At 39.8% G+C, this 16,024-nt stretch overlaps 1 pseudogene; it reads right to left on the bottom strand.

Moving 5' to 3' along the window:
• Positions 1-11,888: 11,888 nt before the first annotated feature.
• Positions 11,889-12,378, bottom strand: LOC100630103 (large ribosomal subunit protein eL36-like; annotated as a pseudogene).
• Positions 12,379-16,024: the final 3,646 nt, after the last annotated feature.

Below are 16,024 nucleotides of genomic sequence, written 5' to 3'. Positions count from 1 at the left end.
GTTGTTGCAGCACTAGCGTGGTGGCCCTGGAGACAGAGGTTGGAGATATATTTTGAGGATAGGAGTAACTGAATTTGCTGATAGATTGGATATGGGGCTTGGAGGGAAAGGAAGGAGATGGGCATGAGTCCCAAGCTTCTGAGTTTAATAAGTGGGTGGATGTCAATCTCATTTATTGAGATATGCAAGTGGGGAGGAGTTTTTCTAGTGGAGAATTAAGAGTTTAATTTTGCAGATAGTAAGTTTGATATGTCTATGACACACCCAAGTGGAGATGTCAAGGAGGCAGTCAAATGTATAAATCTGGAGGTTGGAGGAAATGCTCTGGGCTGGAGATAGAAATTTAAGAGTTTTCTATATTAGAGGAATATCAACATTCAGAGATTGGGAAAAGGAGGATAAGTTCTCAAAGGAGATTGAAAAGAAGTATCTAATGGATTAAACTGGAAAAAACCAGCAGAGTATGGATTCACAGAAGCCTGAAACGCAGTGCTTCAAGAATGAGGAGCGGGCTTCAAGAATGAGGGCTGTGCCGTGTGCTGCTGAGTTCGGCAATGTGTCTCTCACATGAGTACTGCAGGGGTCCGCTGGATCAGTGATTCAGTTTAGGTAGAAGTACTGGGGGTCCACCTTGTCATTTTCCATCTCAGGGCCTACGGTGACTTTGCCTTTCCAGCCACATCAAACTCAAGTCCCTCTGCCATTTCTTCAGTGTCCTCTATTTCTCCCCCATTTGCTTGTTCATTTGTTAGATTTGATCCATGCCTATTTGCTGCCGGCCCAGTGTTAACTGCAGTGCAAGTGCAGGCTCTGCCTTCTGGTGGCTCCTGGTCATAAGCACCCAACCTGGACTAATACGTATTCTGTTCCTTCTTAAGGAAACAAACGCGCTACTCCAGTGGGGATGAGGGGGAGGAGGAATAAGAGGTAGGGGGAGTGTTTCCTCTTTCACCCCCACCTCTTTGTGCTGAAACTTCCATCAAAAATGACTTCCTTCCTTTCTAAATCTTCCTCCAGGACCCACTTTAAGATTCACACACACCCTGCATGAAGCTTGTTTCTTCAATAAATATGCTTTCCCTCCTGTGAACTCCTTAAGATGCCTTGTATCTCTTTTAAATGCTTCACGTACGGAAGAAGGACAGATACACAGATGGATCTATCATGAGCCTCCAGAAACCTAAGCTTCAGGGCCTCCTTACTGGCATGGCCCCTTCCAAGGCCCCATACTTAATTTCTATTCATAACAGCAAGTGAAAATTGAAGACATATTTGCTGATGGACTCCGAATTCACTAACTTCAAGTATTTGTTGATTAATTAAGCTTGTTTTGTTTATAGAGATTTATATGAGAATTTTGATTACCGATTATATCATTCCTTTGCCCAAAAGCATTCAGTAGCTCCCCATTGCCTCTAATTGAATAAAAGCTTCCCAACTTGGCCTTCAAGGCCTGCTTCAGTGTGGCCAAATTTTATTTCCCCAGGCTTATGTCCCAAACTCTCCTTATTTCCCCAAAACGGAACCCCATGCTGTCACCCTGGTGGTGGTGTTCACACTGATTTCTCTGCTCAGAAAGTTTTCTCTTCAGACTCCACCTTTTGACATCCTAAGATAGCCTTTAGGCCCTTGTTTCTGGAAAAGAGGTCCCTGGACCAGCAACATGACCTGAGAGCTTGTGAGAAATGCAGAAACTCACACCCCGCCCCAGACCTGCTGAATTGGAATCTGCATGTAAACAAAATCCACAGTCAAGTTTGAGATATACTTACTTAGGCCATGTCACAGGCCACCTCCTCTAAGAGTCTTCAAACTTTTAAAATCCCTATAATGAAAAACGTTTTTCTTCTTTTAAACCTTTTTCATCCTTTGCTGGTACCTCTCTATGGGTTCTTCATTCTGCCTTGAACTGTGGTTCCTTATATACAGGTTTCCTTATCCTGTGAGTTTGTGAACTCTTTGAAGTCACTAACAATGGAGTCTCAAATTAGAGATGAGTTAGTTAACTTGGTATTTTTCTCAATGCCCCTGCTGCACCGGCGTCTCCCTCCCCCTCCCCATGCATGCCCACACAAACCTAGGTGGTATTGGTGGTGTTTTAGTTGATACTCAGAATTTTGCAAGGATCCAAATATAAACTGACTCTCAAATGTGCCACATGTGGGCAGGAAGATCACTTGCAATTATTTACTACTTAATAAAATGAGCATTTGTCTATTAGTTTATGTCATGAAAGTCTTGAATAGCATTCCCTTTACCTTTGACTGCCACCATAGCGATAAAATTATATCTTCAGGGGCCGACCCGGTGGTGCAGCGGTTAAGTGTGCACATTCCACTTGGGCGGAATGGGGTTCGCTGGTTGGGATCCCGGGTGTGGACATGGCACTGCTTGGCAAGCCATGCTCTGGTAGGCATCCCACATATAAAGTAGAGGAAGACAGGCATGGATGTTAGCTCAGGGCCAGTCTTCCTCAGCAAAAAGAGGAGGATTGGCAGCAGATGTTAGCTCAGGGCTAATCTTCCTCAAAAAAAAAAAAAAATCTTCATCCCTGAATTCCAGAATAGGAGGAGAGCTGCCCTAAATTATTCAAAAACAGCTGGTTGCCTTGAACATTTTGTAAAAACTTCTGAGGAAGGATATTCCATAAAGTCCTTTGATTCCAACAACATACAGTTAGAAAAAAGTGTCAATATCCCCACAAGAAATCAATGTTCACTGCAGAAAGACGTAAAAATATACACAAATCCCTCTTCCCATCCCCCTGAAAAATCAGCATAATCTTTCTATCTGGAGGTAACCCCTGATAATACTTTGTGACGTTTTCTTCCTAATGGGATTTTTCTTGGCCAATAAATACGGATCTATATTGTTCTTTTTACTAGTTATGTAGTGCTTCACTATAAAGATATACAAATTTGTTTAATTAGTTTTACATCGTTGAGTTGTTTCCAATTTTTTGCTACTTAATGCTGCAAGGAGCACTTTTCATCTTAGGATAAAGTTTTTAAAGTAAATTTCTGGTTTTAAGAGTGTATCACTTAAAATTAGGATAGGCTTCAAGTGACAGAAAACTCCAAACTACAGTAGCTTAAACAAGATAAAGTTTATTTTTCTCACATAAACAAAATCCAGAGATGAGCAATCCGGGCTGGCATGGCAGCTCCACCGTCATCTGGACCCCAGGCTCCTTCTCTCTTGTTGCTCCATGTCCTCAACCTGTGGCTTCCACCTTTCAGCCCAAGATGGCTGCTTGAGCTCAAGCTGTTATATTCACATTTCAGCCAGCAGGAAGGAGGAAAGGGGGGGAGAAGGAACTTCCTCTGGACCCTTCCTTTGACATGGATTTGGTCAGAACTTAGTATCACATTTACTCCTAACTGGGAAGCATTTCAGAGGGCCGTGTGTCCGGCTAAAAAATAGGGATTGTATTACTATATAAGAAGGGAAGAACAGATAGCAGGATACAAGAGGAGTCTCTGTACAAAAGGTAAGCACATTTTCCGTTTTTGGTACATTTTGTCTTCTGGTTTCCCATCCCTTAAGCAACAGTTTTTTTAAATGTCTGAATTAATCTAAAAACAAACGAAACCAATTTCCTGTTGGTTCTTGTTAGAGAAGCCTCGTGATGGACTTCTGTCTTTTATATAATTGAAAATAGTGAAAACCACTTCTAAGTCCCTTCGTTGGACAAAGTCATTTTCTGTCTAGTTTGATTTCCTTAGTATTTCCAAATCCTGTTCCATCCTTTTGAGACATTTCTTGTCTTCTATTGAGGTCGCTTTATTTTGGTCCCTAAGTTTGTTACCTTTTCTTCCTGCTAAATCATAATTGTTTGAATTGAATTGAAATATGGTAATTTCCATCCTATGCTTTTGTACATTTATTTCTTTAAATATTAAAAGTAAAGTCCAACGATTGGTGATTTTTTTAGCTTCTCTTTTGTGCTCCTTTTTACTGAAAAGATGGGTATCTACTTTTTAGTCTTTATTTTTAAAGTCTAGTCAGCTGAATCACAAAAATTGCTAGCCAAAATAATGAGACAGATTCAAGTGATTTGCATAGGGAGCTGGAAAAAATATACTAACAAGAAATAAAAATACATATAAACTAACGGGATGTGGAACTAGGGGCTGTTCCACAGAGTCCTTAGGATGAAATATGGAGACAAGATTTCATCCAAAAATAGGCAGGAGAATGCAGAAATTCTTCACTTTTTGGACAAGGAGAGCAAGGTCCTGGGAGTTAAGTGTCTTTTCCCAAAGTTTTCAATTCCAGCATCTGGCATGAAGCCAGTTCGAGTACTTACATTTGGGTCACCTCAAATTTTACTTAGAAAAGTGCTATGTTAACAAGTCACTATAAAATAATATGTACAGTATTATACTATTTTTAAAGAAAAACTGTACATATAAGTATATAAAATACTGGGAGGAATGACGCTATTAGTACGTCAGCAGTAGTTATTTTACACGGCAACATTAAGGTTTTTTTTTTCCTTAAAGATTGGCGCCTGAGCTAACAACTGTGGAGAATCTTTTTTTTTTTTCTGCTTTATCTCCCGAAATCTCCCCTGGTACAGAGTTGTATATCTTAGTTGCAGGTCCGTCTAGTTGTGGCATGTGGGACGCTGCCTCAACGTGGCCTGACGAGTGACGCCATGTCCGCGCCCAGGATCCGAACCAGCAAAACCCTGGGCCACCGAAGCGGAGTGCGAGAACTTAACCACTCGGCCACAGGGCCGGCCCCTAAGGGAGGTTTAAGTAAGTTTCTTTTTCTTCTGTGCATTTCTGTGTATTCCAAGCTGTCTGTATCAAGCCTATATTATTTGCAATTATTTAAAAAAATTTTTATGCACTGTTATATATTACTTTACCATAAATGGAAGAGATGGGGTAGGATTGGAAAGTAGTTTTGGATTTTTAATGAGTATGGTATTAAGTAAGTGTATTCAAATATCTAAGCCAGTTGATAACTCTGTCTGGGAAATCATGAGGCAGAAGGAACAAATAGAAGTTAGTGGGCATTCCCTCCTTTCTCAAAATCTTTTCCTGATCTCCCTTCAAAAGAAGCCCTCCCCCAAGATTAGTTTTTAGAAAGGTGTAGGATTCTGATTTTATTACCCTTGAGACTGCATCAAGCTCCAGGCAGCTATACAACAAAACCCCGAGATAATTCAGATTCAGATATGAAGAGACTGGCTATGGGCTCCCACCCTCTGAAGCTGACTCAACCCTAACTGGCAATAAATTTAATTGTATATTTTATATTTTAGGATTGAATTATTTGGGCTGCACTTTTACTGTTATGATGGGAATTCTGGAAACGGTTTTAATTGTTTGAAAGATTAAGGCCAATGAGCCACAGACTGGGAGAAAATATTTGCAAAAGATGTATCTGGTGAAGGACCGTCGCGCAAAATATGCAAAGAACTCTTAAAACTCAACTATAAGAAAATGAACAACCCGATTAAAAAAGGAGCAAGAGATCTGACTAGATACTTCACCAAAGAAGATATACAGATGGCGAATAATCATATGAAAAGATGCTCCACATCGTATGTCATCAGGGAATTGCAAATTTAAACAACAGTGAGATCCCATTACATACTTAATAGAATGGGCAAAATCCAAAACACTGATACATCAAGTCCTGGTGAGGATGCGGAGCAACAGGACCTGTCATACATTGTTGGTGGGAATGCAAAATGGTACAGCCACTCTGGAAGACAATTTGGTGATTTCTTACAAAACTGAATACATTCTTAGCATATGATCGAGCAATAGCGCTCCTTGGTATTTACCCAAAGGAGTTGAAAACCTGTGTCCACGCAAAAACCTGCACATGGATGGTTCCAGCAGCTTTATTCACAACTGCCAAAAACTTGGAAGCAACCAAGATGTCCTTCAGTAGGTGAATCGATAAGTAAACTGTGGTCCATCCAGACAATGGAATACTATTCAGTGTCAAAAGGAAATGAGCTATCAAGCCATGAAAAGACATGGAGGAATCTTAAATACATATTACGAAGTGAAAGAAGCTAATCTGAAAAGTATCTGTATACGTATTGTATGCATATGTATTGTATGATTCCAGCTATATGACATTCTGGAAAAGGCGAAACTATGGAGACAGTAAAAGATCAGTGGTTGCCAGAGGCTAGGGCGGAGGGAAGAATGAATAGGCAGAGCCCAGCAGATTTGTAAGGCAGTGAATCTAATGTGTATGATACTGTAATGCTAGATACCTGTCATTAGACATTTGTCAGACCCATAGAATGTACACCACCAGGAGTGAACCTTAATGTAAGCTATGGACTTTGAATGACAGTGATGTGTCTGTAGGTTCATCAGTTTTAACAAATGTTCCCCCCTGGTGGGGGATGCTGATGCTGGGGGCGGAGGCTGTGCGTGTGTGTGGCCAGTGAGTATAGGGAAAATCTCTGTAACCTCCACTCAATTTTGCTGTGAACTTAAAACTGTTCTAAAATATAAAGTCTATATGTAAAAAAATTAAGGCCAACACTTAGCCTTTAATTTAGGAAAATTTTTCCAGTTAAAAAAATTTTTCTAGATGTGAAGCACCCAGGTTTAAAAATATATATATACGTGTATTCCAGGTTGTGTGTGTGTGCATGTGAAAGTAGGTGAGCATTGCATCTTCGTCTTCTTGAAGCACAACAATGAAATCTTTCAGAAATCTTTAAAAGATACTTTAAGAAAAATATTTTTTCTGTTCTATTAAATAGTCCTTATCAGACCTTGTGAATGCAACACAAATGGCAATTATTAAAGCAAATCGAGTAGATTTGGCAGGACAGTCATCAAGAAACACTGGACAAGGATGAAAAATACTCCCTTCTGGGAAAAGCTGCTAAACAATTCGTTTCCGGAGGGTCACAGTTCAGCCTTGACTCATTTGGAATGTTTTATAAATTGAAAACACTGAAACTGGGGAAACTCAGAAAACTATAATTCTCATTAATTGGCTGAAATGACTAAGTGTACAAGCCACGGGATCAAGGGGACTGACTGACGACTGAATAGAGAGCACATTTCTAGCAGAAATGGGCGCTGTAGTTTTTCCAGCAGGTGGCAGCAGAGAGCTGTGTAAGACAATGTTTTCTGAAATGGGGCGTGGAAATCCTCCAGGTGGAGACCTGGAAAGCGCTTTAGCAGCCAGAGAACACCTCCGGTTTTACAGATGAAGAAACTGAGTTCCAAAGAGATTACCTGAACTTTCAGAGACAAAACTCTCCACTAAAATAAATTCCTTGAAATACGTCAGGCTATGCAAATTTCACTTATCATTACATTACACTTAATGCAAACAAATTTAATTAGATATGAAAAAAATTTCACATGAAATATTATTATGATAGAAAAGACTTTGGAGTATTTCCAGAACTCCTTCCCTTTTTGATTAAAACCTTATATTAAAAAAAAGGCCATCTGAAAGCTTTTTGATGGAAAGTGCACTGACGGAGAAAAAGCACCGATTTGGGAAGCAAAAACTGAATTTGACTCTTCATCCATCTTGTGTTTGCTGTCTCACCTTGAATAAAGTGCTCAAGCTTTGTGTTCACTTGTAAGGTGGAGTGTTAATATGTACCCCATGGGATTGTTGCAAGGTTTAAATGAGGTCACACTTGTCGTGCACTTGGCTCATACGTAGCAGACGCTCAATAAACGTTACTTCTTTTTCCACCCATTCGGGGTACACAGAGGTGGAGACGCTGGGTACTCCCATCCACAGGGCTGCCAGATAAAATGCGGCACACTCAGTTAAATTTTAATTTTTCATAAATGACGAAGACTTTTTTTTAGCGTCGTGTCCCAAATTTTGCATGAGACATAGTCACAGTAAAAAATTGCCTGTCGTTTATCAGAAACTAAAATTGAACGGGGTGTCCTGTACTTTTCCTTGCCAAATCTGGCAACCCTAATTTTTAAAGGCTCCGGATTTATTATAAAATGAAGAAACCTCAAAACAGTGTTATAAAATCAGTAGTAAATTTTTAAATACTTACATTTAATAAGTTAAAATACCAAGCAAGAACTGCATGGCCGTCACCAGATAATGATAGGACTGAGAACAAATATTAACTCGCAGGGCACTAGAGGAAGTGTCGTCTCGTATTGTGACATATGCTTAAAGCTGCATAACCAATGTCTTCATTTAATCTTGTTTGTGTGCCTTTGTGACTGTATTGTGACCTCCTTTGGAGATGAGGTCAAAGATTTAGATTTGAGGTCCTTCGTGACTGTGAGGGCTCAGCCAAATGGCCCTCTGGCCCCTCAGGATAAGCCCTACTCACTCTCTGATAGAATAGGAAAGATACTCGGTATTTTATCCTAGAAAAATGTTTCCTTTGTCAAATATGACAGGATCTTTCACATGGTTGTATTTTACGTGTTATTCCTTTGTTGATGTTGGGAAAAAGACAGAGAAGCTAATGGGCTGAATGCAGCCAAGGGACAGAGTGGCCCAATTTCTACCCCGTAAGGAACTGGAGGAGCTGCAGTGAGACTTTGGGATGACCCAAAGGAGGCCATGTTCTCCTTTTGACCACTTGCGTAAAGGAGAATTATACTTTGTTATGTACTAAAGTTGTCTAGTCGTCACATCACAAGTACTTTTTCAGATCACTGTGGTCCCCTCGCTTCACCACGAAGGTATCAGGAAAGAGGGCAGCCTGGACAAGCCTGGTTAAGTAGCCAGCCTCAGTGTTTGCCGCTGTGCCAAACTTGCAAATAAAGCCAAAACTTAAAAAAATATATATTGTTAGGGTTTCCTTTTTAAACTACGTTTATTAAATATTGAATGAATAAAAAAGAGTATTTGCAAAATATATGTAAGAAATAAAGAATCATGATGTAATGGACCTCAGTGTGTAGCCCACCATTCAGTTTTAGTGTTTTTGTGTTTATAAGTTCTCTTGGTTTTCATTATAGTTTCACCACATATGTTTATATTTCTAATATTTGTGTGTATATATGTGCTCAAAATTTTTTTTCCCTGAGGAAGATTTGCCCTGAGCTAACATCTGTGCCAATCTTCCTCTATTTTATTGTGGGTTGCTGCCATAGCACGGCAACCAATGAGTGGTGTGAGTCCGCACCCAGGAATTGAACCCAAGGCCGCCACAGTGGAGCACATCAAACTTAAGCACTAGCCCACAGGGTCAGCCCTTGTGCTTAAAATTTTAAGAGAAATATGGCATGAATACAAAATCACACATGAAAACATATATGTTTAATTTAAAAAACAGCAGTAAAACAAACTCTTGTGGGGCCAGCCCAGTGGCACAGCAGGTGGCTTCGCACATTCCGCTTCAGCGGCCCGGGGTTCGCCAGTTTGGATCCTGGGTGCGGACATGGCACAGCTTGGCAAGCCATGCTGTGGTAGACGTCCCACATATAAAGTGGAGGAAGTGGGCGCGGATGTTAGCTCAGGGCCAGTCTTCCTCAGCAAAAAGAGGAGGATTGGCAGCAGATGTTAGCTCAGGGCTGATCTTCCAAAAAAAAACCCAAAAAACAAACACTTGTGAAGCTATTTCCAGGCCAGGAAAGAATATTATCAAGACTCTCCAATTGCATCTCCTTTCTTCCTCCTCTTCAACCATTTTTTGTTGTGGTGAAATATATATAACACAACATTTACCATTTTAACCATTTTTAAGTGTACTGTTTAGTAGCATTAAGTACATTCACATTGCTGTGCACCTATCTTCACCATTCATCTCCAGAGCTCTATCATCTTCCCACACTAAAACTCTGTCCTCACTAACGCTAGTTCCCCCTTCTTTCCTCCCTCCACATCCTGGCATCCACACTCTACTTTCTTTCTCTATGAATTTGACTACTCTAGGTTCCTCATACAAGTGGAATCATACAATATTTTTCCTTTTGTGACTGGCTTATTTAATTTAGCATAACGTCTTCCAGGTTCACCCGTGTTGTAACATGTGTCAGAATCTCCTTCCTTTTAAAGGTTTAATAATTAAACTGTCAAATGGGATTGCATTGACTCTATAGATCAATTTGAGGACACAACATTTTTATTAATGCGCATCTTGCAGTCTATGAACATAGTATAGCCCTCTGTTTATTTTAGTATTCTTTAATATCTCTTAATGAAGTTTTATCATTTTTCCCCATAGAAGTCTGGCACATTTTTTGTTAGAGTTATTCCTATGTACTTCATATTTTTGATTTTATTATAAATGATATCTTTTAAAAGTACAATTTCTATTAGTACATGGTATATAGAAATGCCCTAGATTTTCATTTACTGATTTTGTTTCTAATACACTTGCTTGCTAAATTCTCTTATTCATTCTACTAATATATCGGTAGATTCTTTGAGATCTTCAATGTAAATAATCATATCATCTATGAATAATGACAGTCTTGTTTCTTTCAGTCCAATTTTTATACTTGCTCTTAATCTGGTGGTCTCCAGTGCAATATTGAAAATCAGCCATCCTCGTCTTGTTTTCAGTCTTAAAGGAAATGATTTTTACATATCACCATTATGTTTGCTAATAGTTTTCCTTTGTTAAAATCATGAATGTATGTTCAATTTTGTCAAACATTTTTTCCCCTTACTCAGTTAATGGAGGAAATTTTATTACTTGGTTTTCTTCTTTCATAACTTTTCATTATGAAAAATTTCCAGTGCACATAAAAGTTGAAAGAATAGTACAATGAACACAAATGTATCTATGGCTTAGGCACAAAAATTAACATTTTACTAGTTTTGCTTTTCCATGTGTCGTAAACATATATGCACACACACAATGTAAATGATATATATATTTTTTTTTCTTAACCATTTGAAGGTAACCTGCAGATATCATGATATACTACAGTAAAATACTTCAGTATGGAGCTCCTAAAGATAAGGATATTTTCCTACAAAAACACAATATTATCACATGGAAGAAAATAAATAATTAATTGATTTCTTAATATTAAATTCCAAGGCATTCCTAGAGTAAATCCGACTTAATAATAACGTGTTATCCTTTTAAACATTGTTGAATTCAGTTTGCTAATAGTTTACTTATGATGTTTGCATCTATGTTCATGAGTGAACTTGGTATATAATTTTCCTTCCCTGTGCTGTCCTTGTAAGATTTTGGAACGTTGCTTTGGCATTGTTCTACATGTGTCCATTAAATTAAGCTTGGTGATTGTGCTGTTCAAATTCCATAAATCCTTACTGATTTGGGGGTTTTTGGCTGCTCAGTTTATTGATCACTTGAAAGTATGACTATCTCCCATTCTGATGATGGATTTTCAGTCTCCTCTTTTAGTCTGTGGGTTTTTGCAGTATAATTTTATCATTATGTAGTGACGCTTCATATCTAGTAATATTTTCTGCTTTCAAGTACATTTTGTCTGATACTTACGTAGTTGTATCAGCTTTTTCTTACTTTAGATTTGCTTAGTGTGTCTTTTCCATTCTTTTGAGTCTAACCTTTCTGTATTCTTATGTTCTAACCTGGTTTTCTAAAAACTATGGAGCTAGATTTTTCAATACTCTGAGAATCTTTTCACTGCAGCGTTTATTGCATTACACTGATTGCAATTACTGATATATTCTTTTTCTTTCTTTAGTGGTTGTCTATTTGGTTCTCCCTTTTTATGCTTATTTTTCCTCTTCTCTCTTAACTCCTTTTTGATTGATTATTTTTTATCACCTCATTTCTCCCCCTCTATTAATTTGAAAGCTAAATATTCCTGGACTTTTAGTGGTTGATCTAAAAATGTATCTTGCATATTTAACTTATCAAAGTCCTAAGTAAATCATTATCCTTTTGCCTTCTTCCGAATACTGTAAGGACCTTAAAAAACTTTAATTCCAATCACCCACCTTCTGACTTATGTTACTGGGTTATGTGTTTTAGTTCCATCTTGTAAGTGTTTTTTTTTTTTTTTTTTCTGTGAAGTTCTTATTATGCGTGGGGTAGGGGTGGGGGGCTCAATCCTCTTGGCAGCTGCTTTTTCCATTGTGGCCAGGACGTTGCTCAGTTCCTCTTGCTTCCTCTTGGTGCAGTGTGTCCCCTCCCTTTTCTAGATGAGCTTGATCACCGGCTTGTCCTTGGAGACACTGAGCAGCTCCACCGTGCGCCACTCGTTTAGGGCAAAGCCGGAGACCTCTCGGATCATGTCCTGCAGGAACTTGTGTGCTCGATGAGGTGCCGAGGCTGCAGCTGTGTCTTGGCTTGCTCGGGCTCTTGGTCACCTAGTGGCCCTTGTTGAGGTCCACGGCCATGGGATGGCACAGAGCTGTGACTGGACCTGCACTACAGCCCCGGAGACCAGATGGCAGCTCGTACCCTTTTATTAGTTTTTTAATGCCATAGAACATTATTATAGTTTTGTGTAGTCAATAGTAGATTAGATAAAATAGATAATATTTGACTATTTTACTACCTTTATCACCTTTCACTCCTTTCTTTATCATTCCTTCCTGCTGAGATTACTTTCTCTCTGCCTGAAGTACCTACTTTGAATTTCCTTGAGTGAGGATCTTTGGTAGCGAGTGCTTTTAGTTTTTATTTGTTTGAGAATCTTTCTTCTTTTTTTACCTTTGTTCTTTAGATTTTCAGTGGGTACAGAATTCTCACTGTGCTGTAGCTGGAGTCATTTCATCAGATGTCTTCTGGTTCACTAATTCTCTCTTCAGTGCGTCCAATCTGCTATTAAAATCTGTCCACTGAGTTTTAAATTTTAATTATTACATTTTTCATTTCCAGAATTGTATTTACTTATTAAAAACTGCTTGATCATTTTTGTAGTCTATCATTGACTCACATTGTTAATTCCCTTTTTTGTTTCTTAAAAGCTCTGAAATAGTTATTTTATATCATATTTCTGATAATTCCTATATCTAAAGTCTTCGTGAATCTGATTCTGCCGCCTGTGTTTCTGCTTCTCTTGCTCAAGGTGCCTAGTTTCCTTGGGTTTTGTGATTTTTGACTTTGAGCTTATATTTCTTAAAACTTTATCTGTGGGAATTTGGGGGGGCCTGAAATAAAGGTGGGTTTGTCTAGAGAGGATTTGCATTTGCCTCTTCCAGCAGTTCAGGCATGTAGGACCACTTCACATTAAATTCTCTGCTGGAGGCTTTTCAGACCATCCTACCAATATGAATCTGTGCTGCAAACTTGTGTTAAAGCTAGCTTTTGGTTACACATTTTCAGGAGTTTGTTTCACTTTCATGTTATACCAAGAATCAAGAAAGCTCATTTTGGTTGCAGACCCTCCAGGTGGAAGGATTAGATTTATTTCTAGATTAGCCTGACAGTGAAAGCATAGCTCGTAGGGCCTCACCTGTATGGGAGGGTATCCAGTTAGAATCTCCACCATAGGCAGACCCTGGGCTCTGTCTCCTGTCCCTGGAGCTCCTTAAGTTCTTGAAAACTGAGAGATAACTGGTTTGGCAATTGCTGCATTTGTCTCTCTGCATTCCCACTGTCACTTAGTTTTGGCTGAATATTCCTTACTTTCATTCACCTACTTAGAAGAAGATATTTTTAGTATTTCATCCAGAATTTTTAGCTTTCAGCAGGAGAGTTGGTTATACCATCTGAAATGGAAGTCTGCATCACTTATTTTTCAATAATATACTTTTTTTTTTCCAAAGCTGAGTGTTTTTTTTTTTTTTAAAGAAACCTTTTTTTGGTGAGGAAGATTGGCCCTTAGCTAAGATCTGTTGCCAGTCTTCCTCTTTTTTTTTCTCCTCCCCAAAGCCCCAGTACGTAGTTGCATATCCTAGTTATAAGTCATTCTAGTTCTTCTATGTGGGATGCTGCTACAGCATGGCTTGATGAGCAGTGTGTAGGTCCGCACACAGGATCCAAACTGGCAAACCCCGAGTGCTGAAGCGGAGTGAGCGAACTTAACCAATTGCCCACAGGGCTGGCCCCTCAATAGTATTCTTAAAGTTTCTCTGGAAAATACTCAGGCCTTTGTGTGCATTACCTTTATGCGCCAAACCTTTTTCCATCTCCTTATGTTATTCTTTCCTCTCAATACCCCATCCTTTAAGTATGACATGTGCTTACTGAATTTTAGCATGTGAAACAGATATCTTTGGCTGATGAAGAATTATATAACGTTCGGCAGAAAAAAAGATTTCAAGGGCAGCTGAGATCTGCAATGTTCACGCAGTTTTGCATTATTTTTGCCTTCTGTTTTCTCTTATGGTTTTAACTTCAAATTTGAAATACTACTAAACAGCCTTGTGGTTTATTTTCCTCGTTAACGTTTCTGGTAAACAGAACACTTTACCGTTTATCAAAGGAACATTTTTAAGGACAGCATGATCATATTGGATGGTCTCCATTTTCAGCGTGTCTACTTTTGAAGCAAATAATAGAAACATTTTCAACATCTGATTGTCCACATTTCATCAAATAGCATGTTTTATTTTCTTTGAATGCACAGATCATTGCAGCAAGAGTCAAGAAAACACAGCAAAGAGGAGAGGAGATGGACTCAACCCTCTCTCCTTCCATTTCTCAGCTTGAAAGAAACTTTTTTTTTGCACTTTCCTTCTATTTTCTAAAATCTCCCCTGACCAGCCTGGAGGAAGACATCTCCCCTCCTCTTGAAAGCAAACAAAGATGGTACTCTCTCTCTCTCTCTTTTTTTTCTTTTTGGTGTGGAAGATTGTTGCTGAGCTAACATCTGTGCCAATCTTCCTTCATTTTGTATGTGGGATGCCGCCACAGCACGGCCCAACAAGCAGTGTATAAGTCCACACCCAGGAGCTGAACCTGAGAACCCTGGACCACCTAAATGGAGCACACGAACCCAACCACCACGCCACCGGGCCAGCCCCAGTGGTGCTCTTTTTTACTGACTCTCAGTAGCATCTTCCCAGGTGACCACTTCATCTCAGCATCTTCTGGGAAATCATTTTCTCCTTTTTTTCTCTCCTGCCTCTGTGGCCTCTCCTTTGACTTCCTTCTCAGGTCTCTTCCCTTTCACCTGCTCCTTAAATGCCAGTGCTCCTCAAGGCTGCATGAGAGACCATTTTCTCTTTTCCCTCCTGGGTTCCTCCACCCGATGTCCCTTGGGCTTCTCAACCCAATATGTCCTGAACTCATTTTTCTACCCAACTCCCCACCTCCACCAATGTCTGCTTCTCTTTCCGCTTCTGTTTAAGCCAGAACCTGGGAATTATTCTAGACCCTTCTGTTTCCTTATTTCCTTATCTCCTTCTTCCTTTAAGGCTGGCCAGTTCTTTCTTCATATACATTATGTTATGTTATATTACATTATATTATATTATATTATATTATAACTATATTCATTCTCTTTTCCACTGTAAATGCCACTGCCCTGGTCCAGGCTGGCTCTCATTCCTTCTTGCCTGGGCCACTACATCTGCATCTTAACTGGTCTCCCCGCTTCCTGTAACGTCCTGCTCTAATCCATCCCTCTAATCCACCCTCCACACTGCCTCCAAGGCTTCTCCAGAGTGACTGCCTAGAATGCAAATCTGATGACATCATTTCCCTGCTTAAAACCCTTCACTGGCGCTCTCACCTGAAGGACACAATTAGAATTCCTCAGGGTAGCATGCCATCCCCCACCCCCACCCCGATCTTGGCACACACCTCTCCTGAATTTGCCACACCTACCCTCTGTGAGTGGCTCACAGTCCCCAAAGGCCCCAGGTTCTTGCACACCAGCCTCCTTTGCTGGGAACGCCTTTCGTCTGGTTGCCCACTTCTTAGCCAGCTCATTCCTGTTTATCCTTCCAGACTGAGATCAACGTCACCTCCTCTCGAAAGCCTCGCTTGGATCCTGCTCCTCTCCCTTCCCGGCCTGAATCAGCGCCCTCCGCTGAGCTCATTTATGGCTTGGAGCTTATGTGTCAGTAGCATGGAGCTCAACCTACTGGGTTGTGAGCTCCTCAAGGGCAGGAGGATTTCCTGTTCTCTCGGGATCTCTGGCACCTAACCCAGTGTGGGCTGCAGGCATTTATTTAATCAGTGAGGCTC

Source organism: Equus caballus, chromosome 11, assembly GCF_041296265.1.
Source record: "Equus caballus isolate H_3958 breed thoroughbred chromosome 11, TB-T2T, whole genome shotgun sequence".
In the NCBI taxonomy this organism is placed as follows: domain Eukaryota; kingdom Metazoa; phylum Chordata; class Mammalia; order Perissodactyla; family Equidae; genus Equus; species Equus caballus.
This window is presented reverse-complemented; position numbering and strand designations above follow the sequence as displayed.